Genomic DNA, 23,762 nt, shown 5'->3' on the forward strand with positions numbered 1-23,762 from the left:
CTTATAGCTAATTCTCAGTTCCAGTCTCTTGGGAAGTCGCAGTTAAAACACACAACCCTGAATATAGCATGTCTACCTCTGAATGTTAATGAATCAGATCTGTTATGCTGCCTCTCGGCTCGACGTTCTCCCACCTGAGTTACGAATGCTCGCATTTCTCAGAAGGAACAACCTACAGAGCAGTGAAAACGTATTCGGCTCCTTACAAACTGCGCCTCGTTTTGCGCTTTCGCCCCACCAGAATGTTTCAGATAATCGAACGGATAATTAATATGAGGCGACGATAACTTGAGTAAACACAACGAGCAGTTTTCAAATGAGAATTGAATTTGTTAAGGGCGGGGTGAAAGGAAAAATCCAAATCAATCTGAATCTATGTGGAAATATAATTGGGTGAATGTTAAATTATGAATTACTGTGATTATTATTATTTGGTTCAATTTTACTGGCCTAACCAAGAACTCATTATTGCTTGACCTGTATTTTATTTAGTTTCTGTGTAGTTGATAGTACAAAAACAATGTTTCACAGTTTTTGTTGATGGAATTAAATCTTCTGTTATTAAGTGATTCATTCATTCATTCATTTATAGTAAAATGGGTTTTTTTATGTTTCAGGACCTAAATGACTGCAAAAGGCTGTTCTCCGCCAGAAAATCCTACGAATTATCTTTTTTTTTTAATACATCCTGAAGCTCAAGCATACTGAGTCTATGCAGTCGGACAATGACCCAAAATCCACCACCAAGTCCACTTTTTAATAGCTCAAAAAACACAAAGGCTTTGGAGTGACCTAGTCAAAGTCCAGACAGCTGTGATGCTGTGGCATGACTATAAACTGGCTGTTGATGCTCAAAAACCCTCCAGTGTGGAGGAACTAAAATAATTCTGCAAAGAAAAGTGGGTCATAATTCTTCCACAGTGGATACAAATGACTTGTTGCCATTATTTACAAAGCTTTATGACAGTTGTTGTTGTTGTTGTTGTTGTTGTTGCCAAGCCTGGCACATGTAAGCATCAGGTTTACGTAGGCCTGTCGCATTAATCAATAAATCAATAAATCGCACCATAAATTAAAAATAAGTTCAATCATTTTCAGCTGTACGATTTATGTATTTTTTCTTTTTCTTTTCTTTTCTCTCTCTTCTACCTAAAACTGGATGAAAAAAGTTTTTGGTTTGGTGCTTTGGTCTCATAACAATTTTGAATTTATGATCATTTTTGCTTACAGAGACTTCATGATTTATTTTATTTGTTGTCTCTGTTGTTTTTGTTTATTTATTTTTTTTTTGAATATTTAAAATGCCTTCCAGTCCCAGTGCTAAATATTCATTAGAAATGAAAGTTTATTTGAGAATGTGTTCTTTTCATTACCGTGCCATTACATTATATAAATACGGCCTCAAAACAACAACATTGTTGTTTATCGCAATAAAGTTTATTGTCCAGCAAACTTTATCACGACAGGCCTAGGTTTAGGGTGTAACTACTTTTTCTACATCTGGTGTTTTGGGCAGATTTTCTCCCTACTGTCGAAGGAATCTTGATTTGAAAACTACACTCTGTGTGAACTGAGTTTATCTTTGTCTGAAACTGGAACTGGTTTGATGATCCGAATCTCAGAAGTGAAAATTAAAAAGAAAAACAACAAAAAAGGAACAAATCTTTAAGTGGGAAAAATGCAAAGCGCATCAACATGTGACAAGACAAGCAGCATTTTGAATATGATAAGAGAAAACTGCTGACCGAATACTCCGTGTTGGATATTGAACCGGTGTGTGGGAGACAAATTGAACTACAACAGACCCACTGAGTCTCCAGGTCCCATAACCTTGCAGGTCGTTGGGAAGCGGGGCTGAGATGGCAGTAACTGCCACCCAGGAAGAAATAACTGGTACAATAACTAACAGGAAAACATGCAGATTGACAGCGTAAGCCGTTCTCGCACGTTCGCCGCTCGGCTCTGTGTTTTTATTTTCCCAGTAAGCTTTTTTTATTGGAGTATCTGCGCTTTCCCAGATCTGGCTGTTACTACAATAAAGTCCTCGTGGGTTTTATTGAATGCGTTTGTTTCCTACCCCCAAGAATTATGGCTTCCTGCAGTATTCAGTCCGTGTGTGTACGTATGTGTTTTCTCTGGCTGTAAGCGCTTTCCCCGTTCTGTGTCAGAGCGCATAGAGGCATGGAGTTTATTTTTTTTTTTTTTTTTTTTTATAAATCAATTTTCAGTGGTTGTCAGCACTAAGGCTACTGTCGGCAGCAGTTGATGGAGCTCCGCTCTGCTGTAAGACTCTCTGATCTATCAGCTGTGACGTAATGCCCTCCTCAATCACCAGCTCTGGGAACTGTAAATCAGAGTGCTGCTGCTCTGCGTGGCGCTAATGCTGCCTTCCTGCTCCACCACTGAGCTCATCCACTGTCCAAACAGCGAGAGAACAGCAGGATAAGTGCCGGACATTTTAATTGCTCCTAATGGCCTCGACATATCAGCGTCTCAATAATGCACTTTGAGCTCCCTTCTCTGCCACCCCCCCCTAAAAAAAAATAACAAAAAGTGGGAACAATCTGGATGTTTTAGACTGCGGCTGTCCCCTGAAGCTGTAGCTGGTGTTTACTGCACTGCGTGAAAGTTCACTTTTTCATACTTTGTTTCCAAGGAGTCGCACTTCGTTGTAATTGTCCTCTTAACTCGTTGAGGGTCCTTCACAGACTTCAGTCACCTTGTCATTCCTAACAAGCTCCAGTCTTTGTGTTTGACAACTGTTGCCTTATCGAAGTCCGAAACCTCCCATCTATCAGCTGATCCGTTTATCCAGTTAGAAATGTAAATTCAAAGCTTGAGAGATCAGAACCACAAGAAGATTATTATATTTTTTTGTTTCTGTGGTGTGAAACTATGAAACAGATTGACTGTGGAATTGCAGAAACGTCCGAACATTAGATAATTCAACCGTCTGCATGAATGGCCTTCACTAAATACAAGAAATGATCCTGACATGTTATGTTGTGGTTGTTTTCATAGCATAATTAGCATCAATATTATCATTACTGTTGTTGTTAATACCATTAAAGCCACTTTTATGGCTATTGCAAGCAGATTATTGGATGTACTGGGTTAATAAAGAATCTGAGAGCAAAATGGAGGTATATTGTTACAAATAGGACGAAATCGTTGCGATGTTGCTGGAGACGCGGTCGTCTCTTAGCAACCAAATAACAACAAATATTGTTATTGTTCATAAAACATAAGATTTCTTCTGCTCTTTTGAAATACTACGTATCTTATACTTACTTCTTAACAAGAATTGTGCAGCTGGTGAATTTTGCAGAAAAGTGAAAATGTTTTCTTTGTCATTGGTGGTAAATATATTTTTAAAGGAGACATTCAACCCAAAAGTAAAAATCCGATGTTTACTTTGTGGCACTTGGATACTAGAAAACGTGCTCATCTCTTAGCAACAGATCAACAACAAATATTATTGTTCAAAATACATAAGATTTCTTGTTCTTTTTTGATATGTTGCTTATCTTATTGTACTTACTACTTAACAAGAATTGTGCAGCTGGTGAATTTAGCAGAAAAGTGAAAATGTTTTCTTTGTTATTGGTGGTGAAATGAGAAATTGGTGATTATTATAAAACAGACATTCAACACAAAAGTAAGAAATTAGCTATTTACTTCAAGGCAGTTCGTCACCAGAAAACTCGCTCATTTCCTAACACCAAATTAATGATGCGTAAATGTTATTGTTTAGAAAACATAAGCTCTTTTGAAATACTGATTAGACATAAGACGTATGTAGGTGGTAAATTTTACAAAAGTAAAAATCTGATTTTTACTTCGTGGCAGTTTGTTACCAGAAAACAGGCTCATCTCTTAACACCAAATTAATAACACATAATATTATTGTTTAGAAAACATCAGCTCTTTTGAAACACTGCTTAGGTTTACCCACTCCTTTGGACATTTGTTGTTTATTTCATTGTTGTCACTGCAATTTGTAGTTTATAAAGTTCAAGAAACATGGAAATATGAAATAAGAATGTCGGGTAAAGTCAAAACCTTTTATGGAATCATCTTTTTGGTGAGCTATGTTTGAGATTTAGCACTGATTTAGCCACAGATTGACCAAAAAGTTGCTTGGTGTCTGGTAACTCGTCAGTCCAAAGCTGAAAATTCGGATCATTTTATGACCCGTAAAGGCACCAGACACACTTCTGATGACATGTTTTTTTTTTTTTTTTTGAGGAAGAAGCAACATTAGCAAGGTGTATAAAATGAAAATGAATTTTCTACATAACCCAAAATATTAATCTCAGAGGGAAGCCAAAATGTTTAGGAGTTTTAATGTCAGCCCTGGAGGGTAAAAATAAAAAAAGAGTGTGCAGTTCTTTTTGCTCCAGTATATCTGTCAGCAGCTGTAAATGATTGCAGAGAATGGAATTTAAATACATTTGGAAAAACCTCAGATCTGCATAGAGTAGTCACTACCACAGAAAGCTCTCTGTTAAACATGGTTATAGTAAAACCAAAAGTGCAGCTGCTGCTGCTTCAGTTTCCGTGGTCAGTTCTGATCGGTTCTTGTGTTTGTTTGGATGGCTGACTGTACTACTGAAGCTATCAGTAGTTATACATATTAGATGCCTTTCATATCATTCAGCAGTGACATACCTCTGCTAATGCGCTAATTTTTCATTTAGCGTTTTTGCTCATTCTGAAAACATTTAGCATACTTAGCTAATTTGCTTAGCTGTTTGGTAAACCTGTAGTTAAATCAAATTTGAAGTTTCTGTTTTTGACTGTTAAAAATTAACAACAGGCAAAGTCAATTGCCATGTACTATGTTGTAACACATGTTGACATCATGGCTTAATTTAGCGCGTTAGCACTCAAGTATTAGCTTCTCCTAAGGGATGTTGGTGTGGGGCTTTAGCATTAGCAGAACTAATATTTATGATTAGTGCTGTAAGGTTGGCTCAGTTGGCTTTTTACTTAGCATGTTGCTAACTAAAAAGCCTGTTGCTAGCACTACTCATTTTTTTTTCTTTTGTTGTCTCAGGCTCCATCAAAAATAAAACTTACCGTATTTTTTTTATGTTGGTGTCTCCCTCTGCAAAGGTATCCATAAACCTGCCCTGAATATAGATCTACACCAGATCCAAAGATTTCTCCTGTTTTTTTCAGATTTTGATTTGCAGGGGGGGAAAAAAAAAAACAATCTTTTCCTTCCACTTCACAGTTATGCATTACTTTACGTTGGTCTATCATATAGAAATCAAATAAAATACACTGAACTAAAATACATTTTTGGTTGTAACATGAAAACATTGGAAATGTTCAAAGGATATGGTTAATTTTGTAAGGCTATGTGCATCTTATGAATCCTGAAGTTGTTTACAGTCTAAAATTACCAATGCACCCTTCCAAAATAAGCAACAATGGACACAGTTGTCCACATTAACATGAAGTAAGGGTCTGCAGAGAAAGACAAATTGGCTCTCTGCCTTCTTCAGAATATCAGAACATATCAAAGGTCCCATCAAATGGCATATCAGATGTCAGAAACAGACCTCTGGATGAAAATAATGACACAACTCCGGTGGTTCTCTGGTTGTGGAAAAGCCCAAGCGCATGTTTCAGGTTACCAGAAAGGCATTAAAAGAGAGTGACATTCTAAAAATGAAAGGCATGTGAGAGGCCTAACCTCTGAAAATCAAGTGTGCTGATCCTGACATATTTTTCTGGGTTTATAAAGCCAAACCCCAGCGTAAAAAAAAAAAAAAAAGCAACATTAGCTGTCAACACACAGCTGAACTAAAATTCAGCAATTGAATCCAGCCAGCGCCGTTAAAGTTGCCCTGCTCAACCTCCCCAAGCTACTCTCCGACTTTATGATTGCTTCCATCTTTCCTCCCAGTGGGCAAGAATCACTTTGTCACTTTAAACAGATGTTGCTTTTGGCAATATGACTAATGCTCTCATTTTGCTTCCAAGGTGTATAAGCGCTGCAACCCACAAGACAGAGGGGGGGACTTATTGTAGGTGGCGGGGTTGTTGGATAAATCCAAAAGCAAGCGATGTGACAGCAAACGTATGAAAGAGATCATGAATAAAGAGAGGTAAAAAAAAAAAAAAGAAAATCCAGAGAAGTGCTCTGGTAATATTGTGCTCCGGTGGCACGGTGACCTCTTTCTGCTTTAAAGGTGGAGGCAGAGCTTGATAAGGAAGGTCAAAACCTGGGATTTATTTATTTACCCATGAGTTTGAGGATTTCCTCCAAAGAATAGCTTGCTGACTTGGAGAGATAATGATTGCCGGAGTTCGAGATGTTTCCCTATCAGGAGGACACACACACATACACACATACACACACACACAAAAGGTAACAAACCCTACAGAGATGTGCAGAGTTCAACAGATGGAGCCGGGAAGGGCAGATGGAACGAGCCTCACCAGTCCTCTCGCAAAGGGACGTCGTACTGTAAACGTCAGCACAAGAAAGTCAAACTGGGGGGCGCGGGTGGGGGGAGAGAGAGAGGAAGGACAAGACGTGAGGGTTTGAAGAGGATCCTCTCTGAAGGATTTAAGGTTTAGAGCATGGAGTTTGGAGGATTATTGGCATGGTCAGGATTTTTCAATGAAATACATGATCTTCTAGTGCTACGGGAGTCACGGCTTAGAGGCAGAGAGAGGCTGATGTCAGGTCAGTCAACATTTTAAAGAAAAAGACAGACTACAGGCTCCTACACAGTTGTTCACTGCAATAAGAAGGGAAAGAGTGGCATAGGGTTACAGTGGCTAAAAACTAGATAGAGGAATAAGATAAAAAGAAAAGGGAATTTATTTCAAAAGCAGGGTTATCCAAATGTATAAAGTAAGTCTGTAAAGTCACAGATGTAAGGACTGAAACAATGGAGGCTAACAGCTGAGAAGGTATTTTTATTACCTAGTGTTCACTAAAGTCAGCCTAGTGTTGGCTTTAGTGAGCACGAGGCTGAGGAATGCAACTCCGATGCTGATTAAAACAATAAAGGTCAACATATAAGGTTGACCCCAAGACAACGCTACTGAAAGTGTTTGTGCACAAGACTGCACATTCCCCAGACTATCAGTGAACTCCTCATAGATTATTTTGAAAAAGTATTTTTGAATGAATATGAGCCTCATTGGAATGGATGTTTAAATTCATTGAGAAAGTCTGTGGAAGAGCTCATAGACATCACCATAGGAGACATAGCTACACATTGTGAGGTAGTGTAGTCAAATGGACAAAAAACATAATAAACAGGTGGAAAGTTATTGATAATGTAATTTACAAACTCATCTACCTAACTAAATAGTCAAACATTTAACACTTAAAATGTTAATAACACAAAATATAATACAATAAGGAAACCCCTCGATTTGGTAGAATCCAGTGATGCAGTCGATGACATCATTTAACAGGAAATGCTGGGCCGGCCCCGTCCATACACCTGCTCAGGCCGCAGCATCTAAAAGGTCAAACAGTGATGAATAAAAAGAAAACAAACTGTTTAACAGAAATGTGGCTTTGAGCAAAAGAAACGTTCATATTTACCAAATGCTTTAGAAGTGTTGGCTTTAAATAAAACGTATACTTGGATGTAGGCTGCACCATAATGGCAGCACAAACAAACCCGGGATAGTGAGTGAAGCAAAGTTACAACGGCAGTGTTTAAATGAAAGCATCATGACCTACTGTAGGAAGTAAATCAGAAATATATTTAAGGGACAAGTGGTAAACACAAACTAAAACTCTTCGTCACACACCTATCCAAGGTTTGGCACTCAGACTAAAGCCATACGCCACCATCCAAGGTTTATCTATTAAAACCACAAAAATCTGTGTTGCATTGAATGAAGGCAAAAGAAATAATGAAAAAAAGAAAAAGCAGCGTGTGAACTTCCCTCACCCTCCCTAAACTCTCTCTGCATTACTTTGAGCACCAAAGTATCAAATTGTTGAGCACTTACACAAAAAGCTTCCCTTCACTGTTAAAGGCCGCCCTTTTTTTTTTTTCCACAGACTACACGTCTCGCATTTCGTCGTTCTTCTCGTTTGTGACTCCGCCGTAAAAGCCTTCATCGAACCTATAACTAAATCCTAAAGCAGAAAAACTAACAGGCAACATGGATTTCTCTGCTCACGGCTCTCTGGTCTCAGAATAAGTCCCTAAGCAAGATACCGGTGCCAGATCAGTTCAGCTCTGTTGACAGCTCAGATGGGTCGTCGTATATCAGCCCCCTCAGTTTTGTTTGCCAACAACTGTGCTTACCTCCACCTGTCAAATCTCAGTGAAAATCTTCATGACGTAGCAAATTACTGCTAGTTATCAGACCCTTCCTCACTGTTTTGACACTTTGATTGCCTCTGGGTCTTTGCCCCTGATGCAACATTTGGTTAGCTTTGGCTATTTCCATACAAGTTTTTTTTTTTAAACAAAACTAGAGCTCTAAGTGTTTAATGTGTCAGAATTGTAATCTACTGCCAAAAACGCCCCCCATCTTCATGCGACAGGAGCTTATAGTGCTTATATTTGGGCTTTAAAAGCCGGTATTTTCTGCGCGGCATTGATCCCTAAATTAAATTACGTGCGGCTTCGACACCTGGAGTGCTCCGAGTCGCTGTTTGATGATGACCCCCATTTCAGCAGAGGGTAAATGCAAAGAGGTTTTCGCACACCTGAGGATATGTTGGTTTGAGCTGCAGCCTTTTTACCTTTTGTTACACTTACATTTCATCATATTGAAGTGATGCAACGTCATGATAATGACTAACAGTCGCACATTATTTTCTTTCTTTATTTTTTTCTAATGGCATAAAAGTGATGTTGAGTTTAAAATTGTAAATTGTTAGATCTCTTGTTGCTTTCCGGTCTGACACTTCGACATATAATTGGCAAGGCTGGTATACGGTTTGGATAATACTTATGGTTTTGGAACATTTGAAAGACAATGAACATTATTGTTTATGATATGAAAACATAGAATCTTTCCGGTACAACGCTAAGAAACCTGTCGCTGTTTCATAGTGTGTGTTTGAACACACAGCAGTTGAATCGAATCAGTTTCCTCCTACAACTTTACAGCTTTCTGTTAGAGCAGTCAGAGCCTGTTCAGCTTGACACATTTTAAATTAAGAACTGAAATATTTTAAGATTTATAACATCAAGTCTGCACTCGTGTCTAGTTTTAAACGCATACAGCATCCTGCCTGCAAAGAAACGCATTTCAACATGAAATGCGTTTCTTTGTATTAATCAGAGGGGTATGTTGTGACATTAGACACATCAAATGGTACTAATAATGAGTTTTGTGTTGTGTAGTATTTATTAGCTCAGTTAAGCTAGGTTCATAGTATTGGTATAACATAATTAAATGTGAATTCTTTGTAATTGAAATGCTCTGTTTAAATCTGATTGACTGGACATTTAGGCCCATATCTGCATGATGTGTTTAAATATAGTCTTTTATTATAAAAGCTGCTCTGACTTTCTGGGGAATGTATAACTTTCCTGCTCATGTGATCAAATCACGTCTTCCCAGAATTGCGCGTTTTCTTCTCGTTCCCATTTTGAAAACGGGGGAAGAGAAATGGGACTCCATTTCACATCATATCCAAGTATATCATGGAATAATGATTAAAGGTTTTTAGACACTGTAGTCAATTTAAAAAGTAAAATATGGTTTACAAAAAAGGCTCCAGTCAGATTAATTTTGTAGGAGTTGTGAGGGTAACAGTAGGGTTTTTTTTTTTTTTTTAGCAATTATTTTGTGTTTTTACAATAACTGAATATACTATAAGTATGTAAATAATGATTGGATTTTTAAAAAGTCATTGGCCAATAATGCTATTGCGAAGAACAGAATATATATATATAAATGAATAGATACATATTTATATATTTTTGAGGCTTTTTACACATCTTTACGAGATAGAGTTATTGAAAGCGTATGACACTACTTATAGTTTTTTATATTAGTCATTTGATCTGACTGAAATAATTTCTGAAAGTCATTTGTTCTCATCTTTTCTATCGTGTATTTCTCCTTTTTCATACCAGCCTACAATAAGATTTCTATCAGAAATGGTGCTGTGAAGCTCCACACACCGGGGATGGCTATCAGACAGAACCTCGATAGTACATACCACTTAAAGTGAGTGATGAGAAGAAAGAAGATCTGCTTGAGAGACTCTGGCGTTAAAAAAAAAAAAAAGTTATTAAAACTTAAGGAGAACTAAAACTACAGCCGTGACCTGGACAGGATCCATCTAAAGGTGTTGCTGTCCTTTCAGACCAAGTACTTTTCACATCAGTGAGCAGCGTCTGAAATGCCCAAGGTCCTGGAAGATCCATTTAGGGCTCATATACACCAAATAATATATGTGCACGCACAATACTGTCTTGTAAAAGGAGATCAATAACAATAATCTTTCAGGACCTCTGGGCTTTCCTGGCAGTTTTTGTTGGAGGGCAAGTTAACTTTATCATTGTTATTGGGACTAATGTGTAAATCCCATCTCAACTTTAGACGACTCCAGCCTCTGCACAGCTGAAAGCCTGGCGTTGGACATGCCGGACCTTTAATCAATAAACGCTGGAATATGAAATGATAACGATTTCCTCTTATAGAAAGTTAGTAAACTACAGAGATTTTTTTTTCTTTCCTTGAACAACGCACTGGGGTAGTAGAAGCGCTTTAAAAACCTATGGTAAATATCAGAGCACTGCAAAAGTAACAAGGTCTGTTGATCTTTACCAAAATGACGACAAAGTCCTATTGGGGATTCTTTGTGATAGTCTAACATAAAGCTGAAACTGTGAAATGAAAGTTGAATTAGAAATAAAAAGTGTGGTCTGTATTCAGTCCCTTTTACCCTGAAACCCCTAAATAAAATCCAGAGCAAACCTATTGTCTTCAGGATTAGCAAAATTAGTTAACAGTCACTCTGTAAAATTAAGATCTATTAGGCATAAAGGTAATCCAAAGGTTCAACGATATTTATAAAAAAAGACACAACTAAATATTTTTAATATATTTATGACATTTTTGCGCTTTAAATGAAAGCATAAAAACAAAATGTACAGACGTAACAAAACCAAGCGGCTGAGATGTAGCCTCTTTAACGTCTTTATACACGTTACATCACCTCGCCAGTGATCACAGCAAAGAAATATCCTATTTCAAGCCTCCACGTGTGTGCCTCCGTCTGCCTCTGTCTCTCCCCACCCCCCACACCCGACGCTGGGCGAGACGCGAGGCACAAAAGCGCCGACGCGAAGCTAATGCTGTGATCCATGATTCGGAGGTAAAACGCTTTATCAACATTTCCTCGGGGCACCAAGGTCAGACGCATCCTCACAAAGCGAAAGATGAATGGTCCGGGTTTTCCACGCCACGCAGACTTCCCTGAAACCACGTAAACACAGGCTTCCCACCTTAACTACAGGCTGCCAGGTCCGGCGAGCTGCTGCAGAAGGTGGTTTGACGTAACCGCCGGTGACCGAAGGGACACCACAGAGGATTTCTGGGAGCGACCTGCTGATTTCCTGCTTATAGTCATTTGGATGAATATAATTATGGCGATCAGTGATTAGAATAAATTACCTCCTTGTTCTGATACCTAAGGAGACCGAGCTCTGCCGTATAAGTTGTGAGTGTGACAGTGTTTGCAGCTGCCGTGTGACTCTGCACAAATTTGCACATCAAAGGGAGATTTTTTTTTCTTTTTTATGTGCTGCCATATATGAGGGAGCTTCATTTTTCTGAAAGATATTGACAGGAAAAATACAGCTCATGTGTCTGTATCCAGCTGACTTGCTGTTGCAACAGGTGCTACCCACAGATAAAAATTTACAGAGAGAAATAGGATTTTCAGTTGAAGGATAGACGTTTCTTATCTCAGATAACCACTTTACTCCTGTCATAACCTGTCTCTGGCACTTAGTTCAACTCTTCTGATTGTGTGTGTGAGAGCCAACGAAAGTGTGACGTTTCATTGTTTGCCATGCATATGTTGAGATGGGCTCTGTAATTGCAGAATTTTGCTAGAAGGCAAGGTAAAGCAAATTTATTTCATTCACAAAGCGATTAAAAGGGCCCTACAGTAAAACTAAAACAGCATAGTTAGATATAAATGGCATTTTAAAGAAGCTAGATGCATTAAATGAATAACGGGTAGGCCTTTATCAGTGAATGCAGCTTTAATTGTTTCTCAATTCCAGTCCTTGGGGATCATTGCCCCGCATATTCTGATCCAGAACACCTGATTCGGATGACCGCATGACCTCCTCTGCATGCCATCCAGTGCTGCAGAAGCCCGTTAGTCACCCACTCTTTCCAGTCAGGTGTGTGGCAGGGTGGGAACGCCTAAAACATCCGGAGCAGTCGTCCAAGAGGGCCGGAACAGAGAAACACTGAGTTAGATTGAAGAGAGTGGGAAAAGAGGAGCGTATTCATTTTCATACTGATTTGAAATCAAAACATTAACTGTAGAAGAGTTTTTACGAAGTTTTTTCTTTCCACAGAAAGACCTGCTAGCTCATGTTGAAAGATTCCTAAGTATTCCTGGTCTAGGTACATTGTTCCTCTGTCGTATTTTGGGTTTGTCCCAGAGTCTCTTCACTGTGTGATTGGCCCAGAAAGCGTCCAGAGGACGGTTGGAGGCTGGAACGATGGCAACTGTGGCTACTATTCAGGCCACCATCAGCATGAGAATGTGTGTGTGCGTGAATGACTGAATGCAGAGTAAAGTGCTTTTGATAAAGCGCTAAACAAGTACAGCCCATTTACCTTTCTGGGCTTGAGGTCAACTGACTTCTTTCGGTGTGGAGGTTTGGGAAACATTACGGCTCCCGCTGGATGACGGACTCTTCACCCCACGTGTGAGAGACAGTGGGACGTTCCACACCGAGGCAGAGAGGGGGGCTTGTGTTTAGGATCTTGCCTTTGCCAATAAGTGAGCGATGGCACATAGACAGATTGGTAAATGAATAGCTTAGCTTTCTGGCTCACACTGGAGCATCCACATTATCCCACTCCACTCTACAATCATTCATCCTTTCCATGAATAGCACAAAGAGGATTGGGGACAAAGGGCAGCAGTAGCAGGGTCCAGCACTCACTGGGAACAGACTTGACTTTGTGGCAGGTTTGGGGACACGGCTATTTTCATACAAGCACCAGGTAACCCAGGTGTCACAAACTTTGACAAACGCACCTTAAGGGACAGAGCGATGAGCCCTCTTCAGGTCCACAAAACACATTTGGGAACATAACTCAACTCCAGTGACCACTTCAAGGGTAGAAAGCTGGTCCAAGTGCCACGGCCAGGACAAAACCAGTACGCTCTTCATGAATCCAGACATCAGCAACTGGTCGAAGTCTTCTTTCCAGAGTAAGCTTTACACACGAGACTGAGAAGTGTGATTTCTTGAAAGTAGTGTATCTACTCCCTACCTGCCTTTTCTTAAAGACTGGAACCAAAAGCCCAGTTCGCTACTCCAGAAGTGTTGTCCCTATCCTTCATGCAAGAGTCAATTACTACAACTCCCCAACGTCCTTCAGCATCTTAGGATGAATCTTGTTCACATCTGGGGAGATTTTTAACTACCTCGGCAACCTCTGCCATGGTAATGGACTCACCTTCACCCAGAGTCTTCACACAGAGGACATCGTGACCAGATTGACGGATCCTCAAAGTGTTCTTCCTCATCTTGGACTGCAGTTCCCCCTTCCAAACGTCACACAGGTCGTGAAGTTTCCTGCTTTTCCTTTTCTGGGCTGCGAGTTGCTGGACGGCTTTCCTGAATTTTGTGGAGTGCAACCTAAAATATTTTTAAATATTTTTTTTTTTTTTTTAATTTGTTGATGAAAATTGCTTGGAAACCATTTATCATTTTGTTTCCCGCTCCGCAATGATCTGCAACATTGTGTTGCTCTCTCACAAGGAGGTCCAACATTTTTGCAACATGGACCCAAACTGTCAAGTCAAAAATTCACACTGTAACACTTTTTTTAACCTACTAATAATGCAATAGTTTAATTGAACAAAAAATTAGATTTTTTGTTGTTGTTGGAATGAGATGTGTAATGTGTACAGCCAAAACTTAAGGTTTTTATGGGTTTTCCCTATCAAAAGAATATTTGTTTTGTGCCTAATTAAAGAAAAAGCAAAAAGATTAGTCAGTTTGGAGCAATAAAAACAGGATTTAATTCTATCTCTGGAACCGCATAGATGTTGTCATTGCAAAAGATTGCAAAAATAAAATGTGGTTATATTTCAAGAGACCAGTTTAAAGAAGATTTCAATTCCTCCATAATAATTAAAACCAAAGTTTCCATCTGCGCCAGCCGCCTGTTCTGGAGGGTTAAATTTGTATTATTCTTGAATTTCAGTGGACAGCCACACAAAATCAGTCCCTGCAATGGTCACACTTTGGACACCACTGCTCTATTACATACAATGCTTTGAAGTGTGTGATTATAATGTGCCAAAATAGAAAAAGAATATATAGAAAAAAAAAAAAAAACTTTTTCCAAGACAAGTAAGTAAAGCGAGTAAATCTTAATTTACTGCTTACCCCAGCAAACTACTCGGTGTCCTCTATGCATGGACGACACAAGTTCTTTCATGCATAGCATTTCAACACCTGCTGAGTTGTTGGCAGCTCCCCTACAATCAGCGCCTCGCTCATTATGGGAAAAAAGATACCTTGAGCCCGCTTTCTCCCTTTCAGCCTCCGTCTTTTGAGTCCATTTCAAACATCAGTGCACCAGACAGCCACAGCAATTGGTCCGCTCCACAACCTCAGGCCTCCCCCGTGTGACTCTGCCTAACAAATTATAGCATTAAATATCAAAGTGCCACACAAAGAACGCTCACATTTCACATCGTGCTTCGTACGTAGCGACTCCTGAAACGCCGCGCGTGAAAGGGGATACAGTAAGCGATGCGTCTGCTGTATTTTTAACGGCAAGTTTTAACAATTCGATTCTCAGGCTCAACTTGTTTGTGTGCGTTTTATGACGTATGGAATCCTTTTCCTAATGATGGGAAGTTGGGTTTATTTCGGAAATGTCCAAGCTGCTCTGAAAAAGAGCTTTACCGCAAAGCTAAAAAAAAAAAAAATCAAACAAAGAGCTAAAACGGAACATGAAAATGAATCAACCCCCCCGGCAGGAAGATATTTAGAGCCATGATCCTACAGGCTGGTCTGTGGGTGTTTCTTCTAGAAATATTGGCAGTGGCTCTTCGCTGTTTATGAAACCCTGCAGGTCCAGAGCATGGGGTGAAGACTGTGGAGATCTCGGATATTTGGCAAAGTCACCGGTGGTAACGGGAGGATACTTCATCATAGTCACAGTCACTGTCAGGTGGCTGAGACCTTGCCAGCTTTTTCAATTTCTCTCGGCCTCTCAGCAATTTGGCCAGTCGAGAAATGGCGGCTGCATTGCAATCTGCGCGTAATTTTATTTGTATAACGCACTGGAGAGAGTGACCTAAATGGGGCTGAAGGACACCTGCATTGAGATGGCCAATAATGCAGGCAGAGGTGCTATATTACAGCTGCCACTGGAGAAATGTCTCTTTAGTTGCTCTGGGGAGGTCACCAGATGGCTTCAAAGTCACCAGCCTTCATCTCTCACATTCCAATAGGCTATTAAGTGAGCACTGTCTCTACATTATGGCTGGGAAAAGTGTCAGGGAAGAGTTTTGGCTGCCTTCAGACCTGGCCTCGACTGTCGCAAGGCTTGGAAAAGGTGGGAGGGAAGCGTCCAAGTCCAGAGTCACAGCTCACCGGTGGCTCGGAGATGATGTGGAAACAGCAGCCTCCGCTTGAACTTAATGGTACCGAAACCCGCAAAACCGACAAGAATTCAAAGTCCAAAGAGAAAAGCTAATGAAGTGATTAAAAGTAATGAAGGCAAACATCAGCAAAAAAACAAAAAAACAAAACAAAACAAAAAAACAGGATTAAACTGGAAGCCACTGACAAATAATTACCTGGGTAGCAAATAAGCTTAAATACTGTTGGGATAATGAGGTGATTGAATTTAAGCGACTCTTAAGCAACAAGCGATGGGGGGAGGAGGCCAGGAGGGAGGATGAGGGCGATTATCTAATTATTAGAAAGGGAAACTTTTAGCGTCAAATGACGATGACAGAAAAATGGAAAAGCAAACAGAGATCAGAATAAATAGGTTCCTTCCTGACGAAACGTGAACAGAATTTTAATTTCAGGAGAACAAATGTGAAATCGCTGCCCAGTACCAAGCAAACTGCCAGGAGAAAAGAATCGGATAATTTTATTTTATGGTTAGTGTGTCATAATTTAAGTCAATGGGGCAAAAATTATATTTAAAGGTATGTTTCCTACAACCTGAGATGTGCAGCTCATTTAGACTGTGAGAGAGGACGACTTTCAGAAGATGATATGAATTTTAAGTTGCTTTGTTTTATAATTTTTGAACCTATGTCTGCTGTCAAAGATGCTGGATTTGAAAATATCAGCTTCTTGGCAATTCAAGAGTTCAGAATCATAACTCTGCAGAAAAAAAAGATAGAAATCATCTTTATATTGTATATCTCTGGAAAACATGCAGTCAATACACTTCTATTTTAAAATATCCAAACCTCTTTAAATATTTTTGACATTGGGTATTGCTGAAAGCTGGGCTATGTAACTTTTATTAAACACTTTATTTTGTGTAGTTTTTTTTACATATTTATTGAAACTATCACCATGTCATGACAACATAAGTGAAAAAAAATTCAATCTCCTCTGCCTGCTGCCAGTGCAAACTGCGGAAATACACAGCTCGGTCAGAAACAACCAATCAGAAGCAGGAGGAGTGTCTTAGTGCTGTCAATTACCGTCATATGCAGAGTGTGTTGTTGTCAGCAGAGCCTGTTGCGAATGCTAAGGCTAGTTAGCATGGTTAAAAGCAGATAAATAGTTTTTCTAAAAAGATAACTTGTTTCTCCGTCATTAGCTCATTGAGCAGCGCGTGTCTGAGATTGATTGACAGCGCCAAGACTGCCATCCTGGCTGAGGAGGTGGAGAAGTTTGATATTTTCACAGATTATCTGTGTCATGTCACATAGTCACAACAGACTGACAGTTTTAGCAAATGTATAAGAACATTTATCTAATAAAAATGACATCCCCCAGCTTTAAAGACATTTTAGAGCAGAACAGGAACGCAACACATCTTTCACCTTTTATTACTGCATGGAAACAGGAGTCTGGTTGGGATCATTAGCCTGAAAACACATCTTCATTGTCTATTTCGACTTTACGGGTATGAAAACCGTCAGCGGTCCTCGCGGTCGTTGCGGCATTAGGCTGAGTGGGCAGCGGCGTTTCAAAGTTTACTAACAAGTTAAGTCCAGCAGGAGCGACTGAAAGTTTCTGCATGAGAAAACACCGGCAGCAAAGACGGCCGTTTCCTTTCCCGTTCTTAACAGCCCGCCGGGGTGATTCTGGTATTTATCCCGCCGCGGTGCCCCGGGTTTCACTTGGTAATCCAGTCATGGTGGCGTGTCAGGATAGGTGCTGTTCACTCGGAGCATGTCAAACAGCGGAACTAGGCTAATGGATTTCCTGTGTGTCCCTCTGGGTTGCTTCACTATTGACAGGAGAGTGACTCAAGTCCTGCCATTCACAACCCTGGGAGCTGATAACGCTGGAAGGCGAAGCAGACGGTGCGACGGCTCACCTGTCACTCCCGCTTCGGTTCCAAGCGGCTACTGTTGATTTAGCTGATTGGAGGCAGGCCCACTTAAACCAAACAGAGCAGTCTGTGTCCCACCGAGAGTGTTACGGAGACAAAACATGCTGGTATAATCGGCCTCTTGTTTACTCTAACATGGCAGACGTGACCTTTGGTGGGAGTTTAAAAAAAAAAAAAAAAAACCAGAGGGACCCAACAGAGACCGAGTCGGGCTTAGGAGAGGAAGCTCCTGCATGTGTTGACATTACTGGCCATCTGCTTTAACTGGTCGACTGGGATGTAAGCTAGAAGCAGGTACTTAAAGCTCTGCAAGCAGCTCTGCAGCTCTAAGCCCGAGTCATGTGGGCTTCGTTAAGAAAAAACGGCAGTTCAGGGGCTTTAGACAGGAGGTGTAAGGAAGACACCCAAATGATACAATATGACTTTTTTGTTTTGAATAAATATCCCTGACAGAGTTTGTGTGTTGTACAACAAATGCTAAAAAGAAAAAGATTTACAGAACCTTTTTTTTTTAGCTGTAAAAATTCCAGATGCGCTCGTTTCTCTTGCTTAATAATTAAGCAGCTCAGAGGATTTTATATTCTGCCTCAGTGTACAGAACACAAACACCAGAAAAGTCCTCACGTTGTGGTCCGACCTAATCTCGGCAAATTCTTCAAGGTTTCAAAAACGCTAAGTCGCCTCAAGTAAGTTACATTTAGAGATTTACATCATTTGCCATTGGCATCAATGTCGTATTAATGTTGGGGTGTGTTTTAACACCCAAACTTTTCCCAGTGAGATGGTTAAACAAAAAACAGCACTTTTATCTGTGCTACCAACCTGAGCACTCAGCCACCGATCGGAGCGATCAGTGAGACCGACGTGAGCGCGTATATCTGTGTGAATGAACAATCATTTGTGGCTCATGCATTTAAATCTCACACACATTCTGTCCTGTGTCTGCACTCAAAATTTAAAGTGTTTGGAAATTAACACCACAGGCAGTTTTTTTCTTTTATTTTATTTTTTGTCCAGTCAGAGTATTCCTTGCAAATACTGCTTTGGAGACAGCTTTTTTATTTCCTGTGTTATGTATGCATGTCGCGTTTTAAGGAAACTGAAAACCATGTTGAATGTGGAAGAACTGATCACAAGCAGCATATCCAAATACTGCACAAAGTGGCAAAAGTTACAAAACAAAAGGATTTCAGATAAATGCAAGAGAACGTCTTGTAGCCTAAGAAAAAAATTAGTTAGGTATAGATAGATTGTGCATTTTAGACCATTTGTCTTTATTTCTGCAGCTACTGAGAATATATCATCATTTTACAGTAGATTTTAAGAACGAGGCCGACTGGTAGCTCATGACTTCACCCCCTCCCGCCCCCTCGTACTTTGAAAGCCACAATTCCTTCCACGGCAACTTGCATCCTGTTGCGAAGCTTGAGACGCCACTGCGAGGTCATAATTATACATTTCAACTTGATTCTCTGAGGCACGCTGATTCCACAACAGCCAATTTTAATGAGTTTTAAAAAAACAATCATTTGTCGCACGTTTGGATTTACACCTACCTTCCTGATTACGTGGGTCAAATTCCTCACTCAGGCTAAAAGTACATACATCCAGCCCCAGCAGTGCTGCTGCTCTCCTCAAGTTGCATTTCAGCCGCTCATCTTTTGTGGCCAACGACACGTTCCTGCATTCCCAGCCGGATATTTGCAGGGAGAGCTTATTTTAATTGACCTGTTTTCTTGCATGGACTCGGCTTTTAAGCGCAGTCCATAAATTTCTAATAGGGTTGAAGCCGAGGTCACTTCTGGACCTTAATGCTGGCTTGGTTTATCTGCTCCAAAATGAGTATTGATCTGGATTTCAGATAATTGTCAAACTGGGTCCAAATTTCAGTTATTTAGTTGTTGATTTGAGGTGGAGATGAAGTTTTTTTTTTTTTTATGCAGAGTGCTCGGCCCTCATCACATCAGTGCCGCCACTGTGTTTGACAATTGGTACAATCTTATGTGGTTTGAAGACCTAAGATAAAACTTTGCACCTTAGGTCCTTTAGGTGGTCTCTATGGGCGGTTCCATGTTTCATTTGCGGTTAGAGGTGTTTACTGTTGAGCTTTTTATTCATGTTCTCAGTTGTGTTTGATTGTTAAACTCACTATCAACGGTGACAATGGGCATAACTGGAATCAAAGTACAGAAACTCAGTTAATCAAAGACTTCTGATGAGGTAAAACATGAGACTCCTGGTGCTAATCTGATTTAAATAGCAAAGCGGAACTCCAAATTAAGTGTGAATTAACTTAAGATTTTTTTTTTTCCACTTGGATTGTAGAATCTTTGACAAGTCGCCGGTGGAAGTCGATAAAAATAGCGAGGCAAAATTTCTTCCTCTGAGTTAACCGGCGCTAACTTTTCGTTCGCACGTAATCGCAGAAGGACACGTCTCAAACAAAATTAGCAAAACAAAGGTCCAAGTTATGTCCGGTTCTGTGTAACACCAAAAGAAAAAAAAAGAAAAAATCTGTTTTCCATGTATGCTTCCATGTATGATTTAAAAAAGAAAAAAGTCATCCTCATCACGGAAGTGTCCTTTTTTTCTTTAAGATGTCTTCAGTGATGTTCAGTAGGATTTCATTTTGTGCGTGTTCTTGTACAGAGGTGTAAAATCACATCGCTGTCCTACTCTGAATTAATAATGGCTGCAATTTCTCAAGGTGCTTCTGCATCAGTGTGGCTCTGTTCCAAGATGTCATTTGGCCATAGACTATGAACTGCCATCAGAATGAATGACTCCATATCCCATTACCCCCGCTGCTGGGTTTGCATTTTGTCCTCCCTCGTGGAGCTAAACTAAAGTTGTTTTTAGATGAAAGGATGGAGGGAGGGAGAAAGAGAGGAAAAAAAACCTGCCAAGAGTGTGTTTGCAGCAGAGAGAAACAGTGTGACATTTTTTTTTTCTTTTTTTTTTACCCCTTCAGCACCCTGCTGGTTCTGGTCTGTGTTCCTCCCTAAATGAGAACGAACGCTCGTGAAAAACTAGTTATTGCCAGTCGCGTAGCTTGCAGCAGAAATAATGCACTGTAATGACATGTTAAGATCCAGAGTGAGTGAGTCGGGTCCAGCAGGACAGCAGAGGGGCCTCGGTCCAGCTAAGTGATGGTCTCAGCCCAGCTCCATCTGCCCATTGTGTTTGCCCTTGGCAACCCAACATAGTGGCTGGTGATGGTGAGTTAATGAGGACTGTGTAAAGGTTAAGTAAACAGGAGTGGCCGGTCTAAGAGGAAAATTACTACTGCCATCATCATAGAGGGCAGCTCGGTGGAGCTGGGGCAGCTCTCATCATTATGTCGGTTATCAGCGCCGCTTTTAATGAGGCGTGGGTACTATTGAACTGTACAACGCAAGCAGCATGCCACCAGAACACACTGGAACCTACGGCTGCTGAGATGTTTGAAACCGTATGACACTCGAGTTTGAGGCATTTGGGTAAAATGGTGAACACGACCCCCGCCTACCCACCAATCCCACCAGCTTTTGTGTGTTTTGAGTAGGTAAGAGCTGGTTGTCAGTAGCAATGTGTTGAAAACATTCCTATGCCTTACAGTTGTTTTTAAATGTGTAACTTTTATGAAGAATATGTTTTTTTTTTACATATTTGTTAAAACTGTCACTGTGCCAATCTGTGAAATGATCAATTGCCTACTTAAGAAATGTACAGCTCCCGACCAAAAACAACCAATCAGAGCCAAGAGGAGGGTCTTAGTGCTGTCAATCAATTCTGCTCAATGTGCTAATGGCAGAAAAGCGACTTACTGTTTACAGGATAACTGATTATCTGTTGTCATTGGTTGTCATGCTAACTAGCCTTAGCATTCACCTCCTGGCTCTGATTGGTTGTTTCCAGTTACTACTGGGAGAAGGTAGGAGAGCTCAATTTTTAGATTATCTCCCCCATACCATACTGTCAAGACATAGTGACAGTTCAGTCTGGAGAGACTCAAACGGAGAAAGAAGGCGATTAAAAGAGTTTAATGACAAAATGAACATGAAAATAAACAAAGTTCTTTGGTGTTCAGGCCCCGGCCGGGGACATCGAGCTGGACTTTGATGAGCTCGATGAACATTCCTGATGCAGCATAGGAATGTGGACCCCCCGGGGCCTGTACTGGTGGCGGCGGTCGGAGGAAGATGAGGCCTGAGAGCCGAAGGTGGAGATGGGGTGGAGGTGGGTTGATCGCAGCTGGTGAGCAGAGGAGGCTATGGGTGGAGGCCTTTTGGACCGAAGCCCAAACGATGATTGGCTGGAGCGAGGCTTGGTCCGCGCCGATAGGTCCAGGTTGCAGAGAGGCGGGCGCTGATTGATGAGGCAGGTGTGACTAGAGTCTTCCAGACTGAACTTTTGTCAAGACTCCATTTTCAACAGACACATAAAATAAAAAGTGTGACATACTACAGCTTTGAGGAGATGCCAGAGAAGAGTTCTGCAGCTGAATGCAGAATAGAGAATCATGTCCATGACCCTTCCCCACCTTTGGCTGCACATCACAGCTAAGCTGGCTGAAAAATGCAACTCCTTTGTTTTTTGTTTGTTTTTATTTTCTCCTTTGCGTACAGGACAGACAAATTTATCTGTTGGAAATACTTCTTGTTGCAAAAAGACTCGTCAGCCGTGCTTTTTAAAGGGATAAATTGGGTTTCACAACATAAGGTTCAGTGAATTTATCATCATTCATCGTCCCCCTTACCTGCTGTACCACCGTCTCAAGCTCACTGTCATATCAGTGAGTTTGCAGTAACATTGGTGCAGAATAATGACCCCTCCATACTCGGGTATTCAAAGCGTACCACCTGATCGGTTTTGGCTAATGACTAATGAAACTATTTTTCCATGGCATGCAATACTATTTTACAGGTTATTAACCATTTTTGCGAATGTTTGTATTTTGTCCTCTGAACAGCATCGCTGTTAATACACTACAATTATTCTGACAGAGTCTTGGCTGCATCAGTCCATCCCATCAGTTGACCATGAATCCATTATGGGTCATTTATAAATTACAACAAGATCTGGACAAGCAGAGGAACGTACCACCTTCAATGCCCTTGCAAAACAACAATGGCTCAAGGTTGCAAAAAATAAAAATAATAATAATAATAAAAATAAATAAATAAAAAATGCCCTCTATTAAGGTATTCTAATATTTGTAAAGCTACAGTTGCAGTCGGTTATGATGTGGGAGCTAAAAGACCTTTTATGACTATTAAGCTTACTTTGTTTTAAAACCACAGTTGGCACGTAAAGGGCAGCATGTCTGCCTAGAAACCAACCGCAGCCTCTAATTAACCAGCTAATATCAGCTTGTTATACTTGTGGTACTTTATAAAGAGCAGAAAGGAAATATGATTTAAAAAAAAAAAACCTGTATAAACCATAAACACTTGAATACTAATTAATTTAACATGTGTTTGTTCTCTGGTTTGCTTAAAGCTGGGAGATGTCACTTTTATAAGAGTGTTTTTTTTTTTTTTACATATTTGTTAAAACTGTCACCATGTCAGCAGCATAACGTGTGACAGATAATTTTAAATAAATAAATAAAGCTCCTGTAGCTCCCTCCTGTGCGACTACTGCAATCTGAAGACGCTCTCTGCCAAAAAGAGCCAATCAGAGCCAGGAGGAGGGTCTTAGAGCTGTCAGTCATGTTTGTGTACGTGATGCTAGGTGTGCTACAGGTAGAGAAACAACTTACTTTTATAGGAAAACAATTTATCTGCCATAATAAGTGGCCATGCTAACTAGGCTCTGGTGATGGGGAGAAGCTGTAGCATAGCAGAGAGCGTACAGAAGCATGATTGACAGCGCTAAGACCCTCCTATTGGCTCTGATTGGTTGCTTCTGATTGAGGTGTATTTCTGCAATTAGCACTGGGAGCCCTAAAGCAAAGCTTCAATTTTTTCTTTTTTTCTTTTTTCTTTTTCAGCTTATCTGTTACAACATGGCGACAGGTT

At 40.3% G+C, this 23,762-nt stretch overlaps 1 protein-coding gene and 1 long non-coding RNA gene across 4 annotated transcripts in view; both read left to right on the plus strand.

Annotated features, from left to right (window-relative positions):
- cadm1b (cell adhesion molecule 1b) overlaps positions 1-23,762 on the plus strand; it is a 275,050-nt gene that overhangs the window by 103,047 nt on the left and 148,241 nt on the right. The gene's annotated exons all lie outside the window — the stretch shown is intronic.
- Positions 1,405-23,147, plus strand: LOC106950547 (uncharacterized). The gene is made up of 3 exons (XR_001425638.1): positions 1,405-1,417; positions 5,556-5,557; positions 21,735-23,147. It is a non-coding gene; the product is annotated as an uncharacterized LOC106950547 (long non-coding RNA).

The sequence above is a fragment of the Poecilia latipinna genome, unplaced genomic scaffold (genome assembly GCF_001443285.1).
Source record: "Poecilia latipinna isolate Pla-1442-1.1 unplaced genomic scaffold, P_latipinna-1.0 Scaffold1, whole genome shotgun sequence".
Taxonomy (NCBI): domain Eukaryota; kingdom Metazoa; phylum Chordata; class Actinopteri; order Cyprinodontiformes; family Poeciliidae; genus Poecilia; species Poecilia latipinna.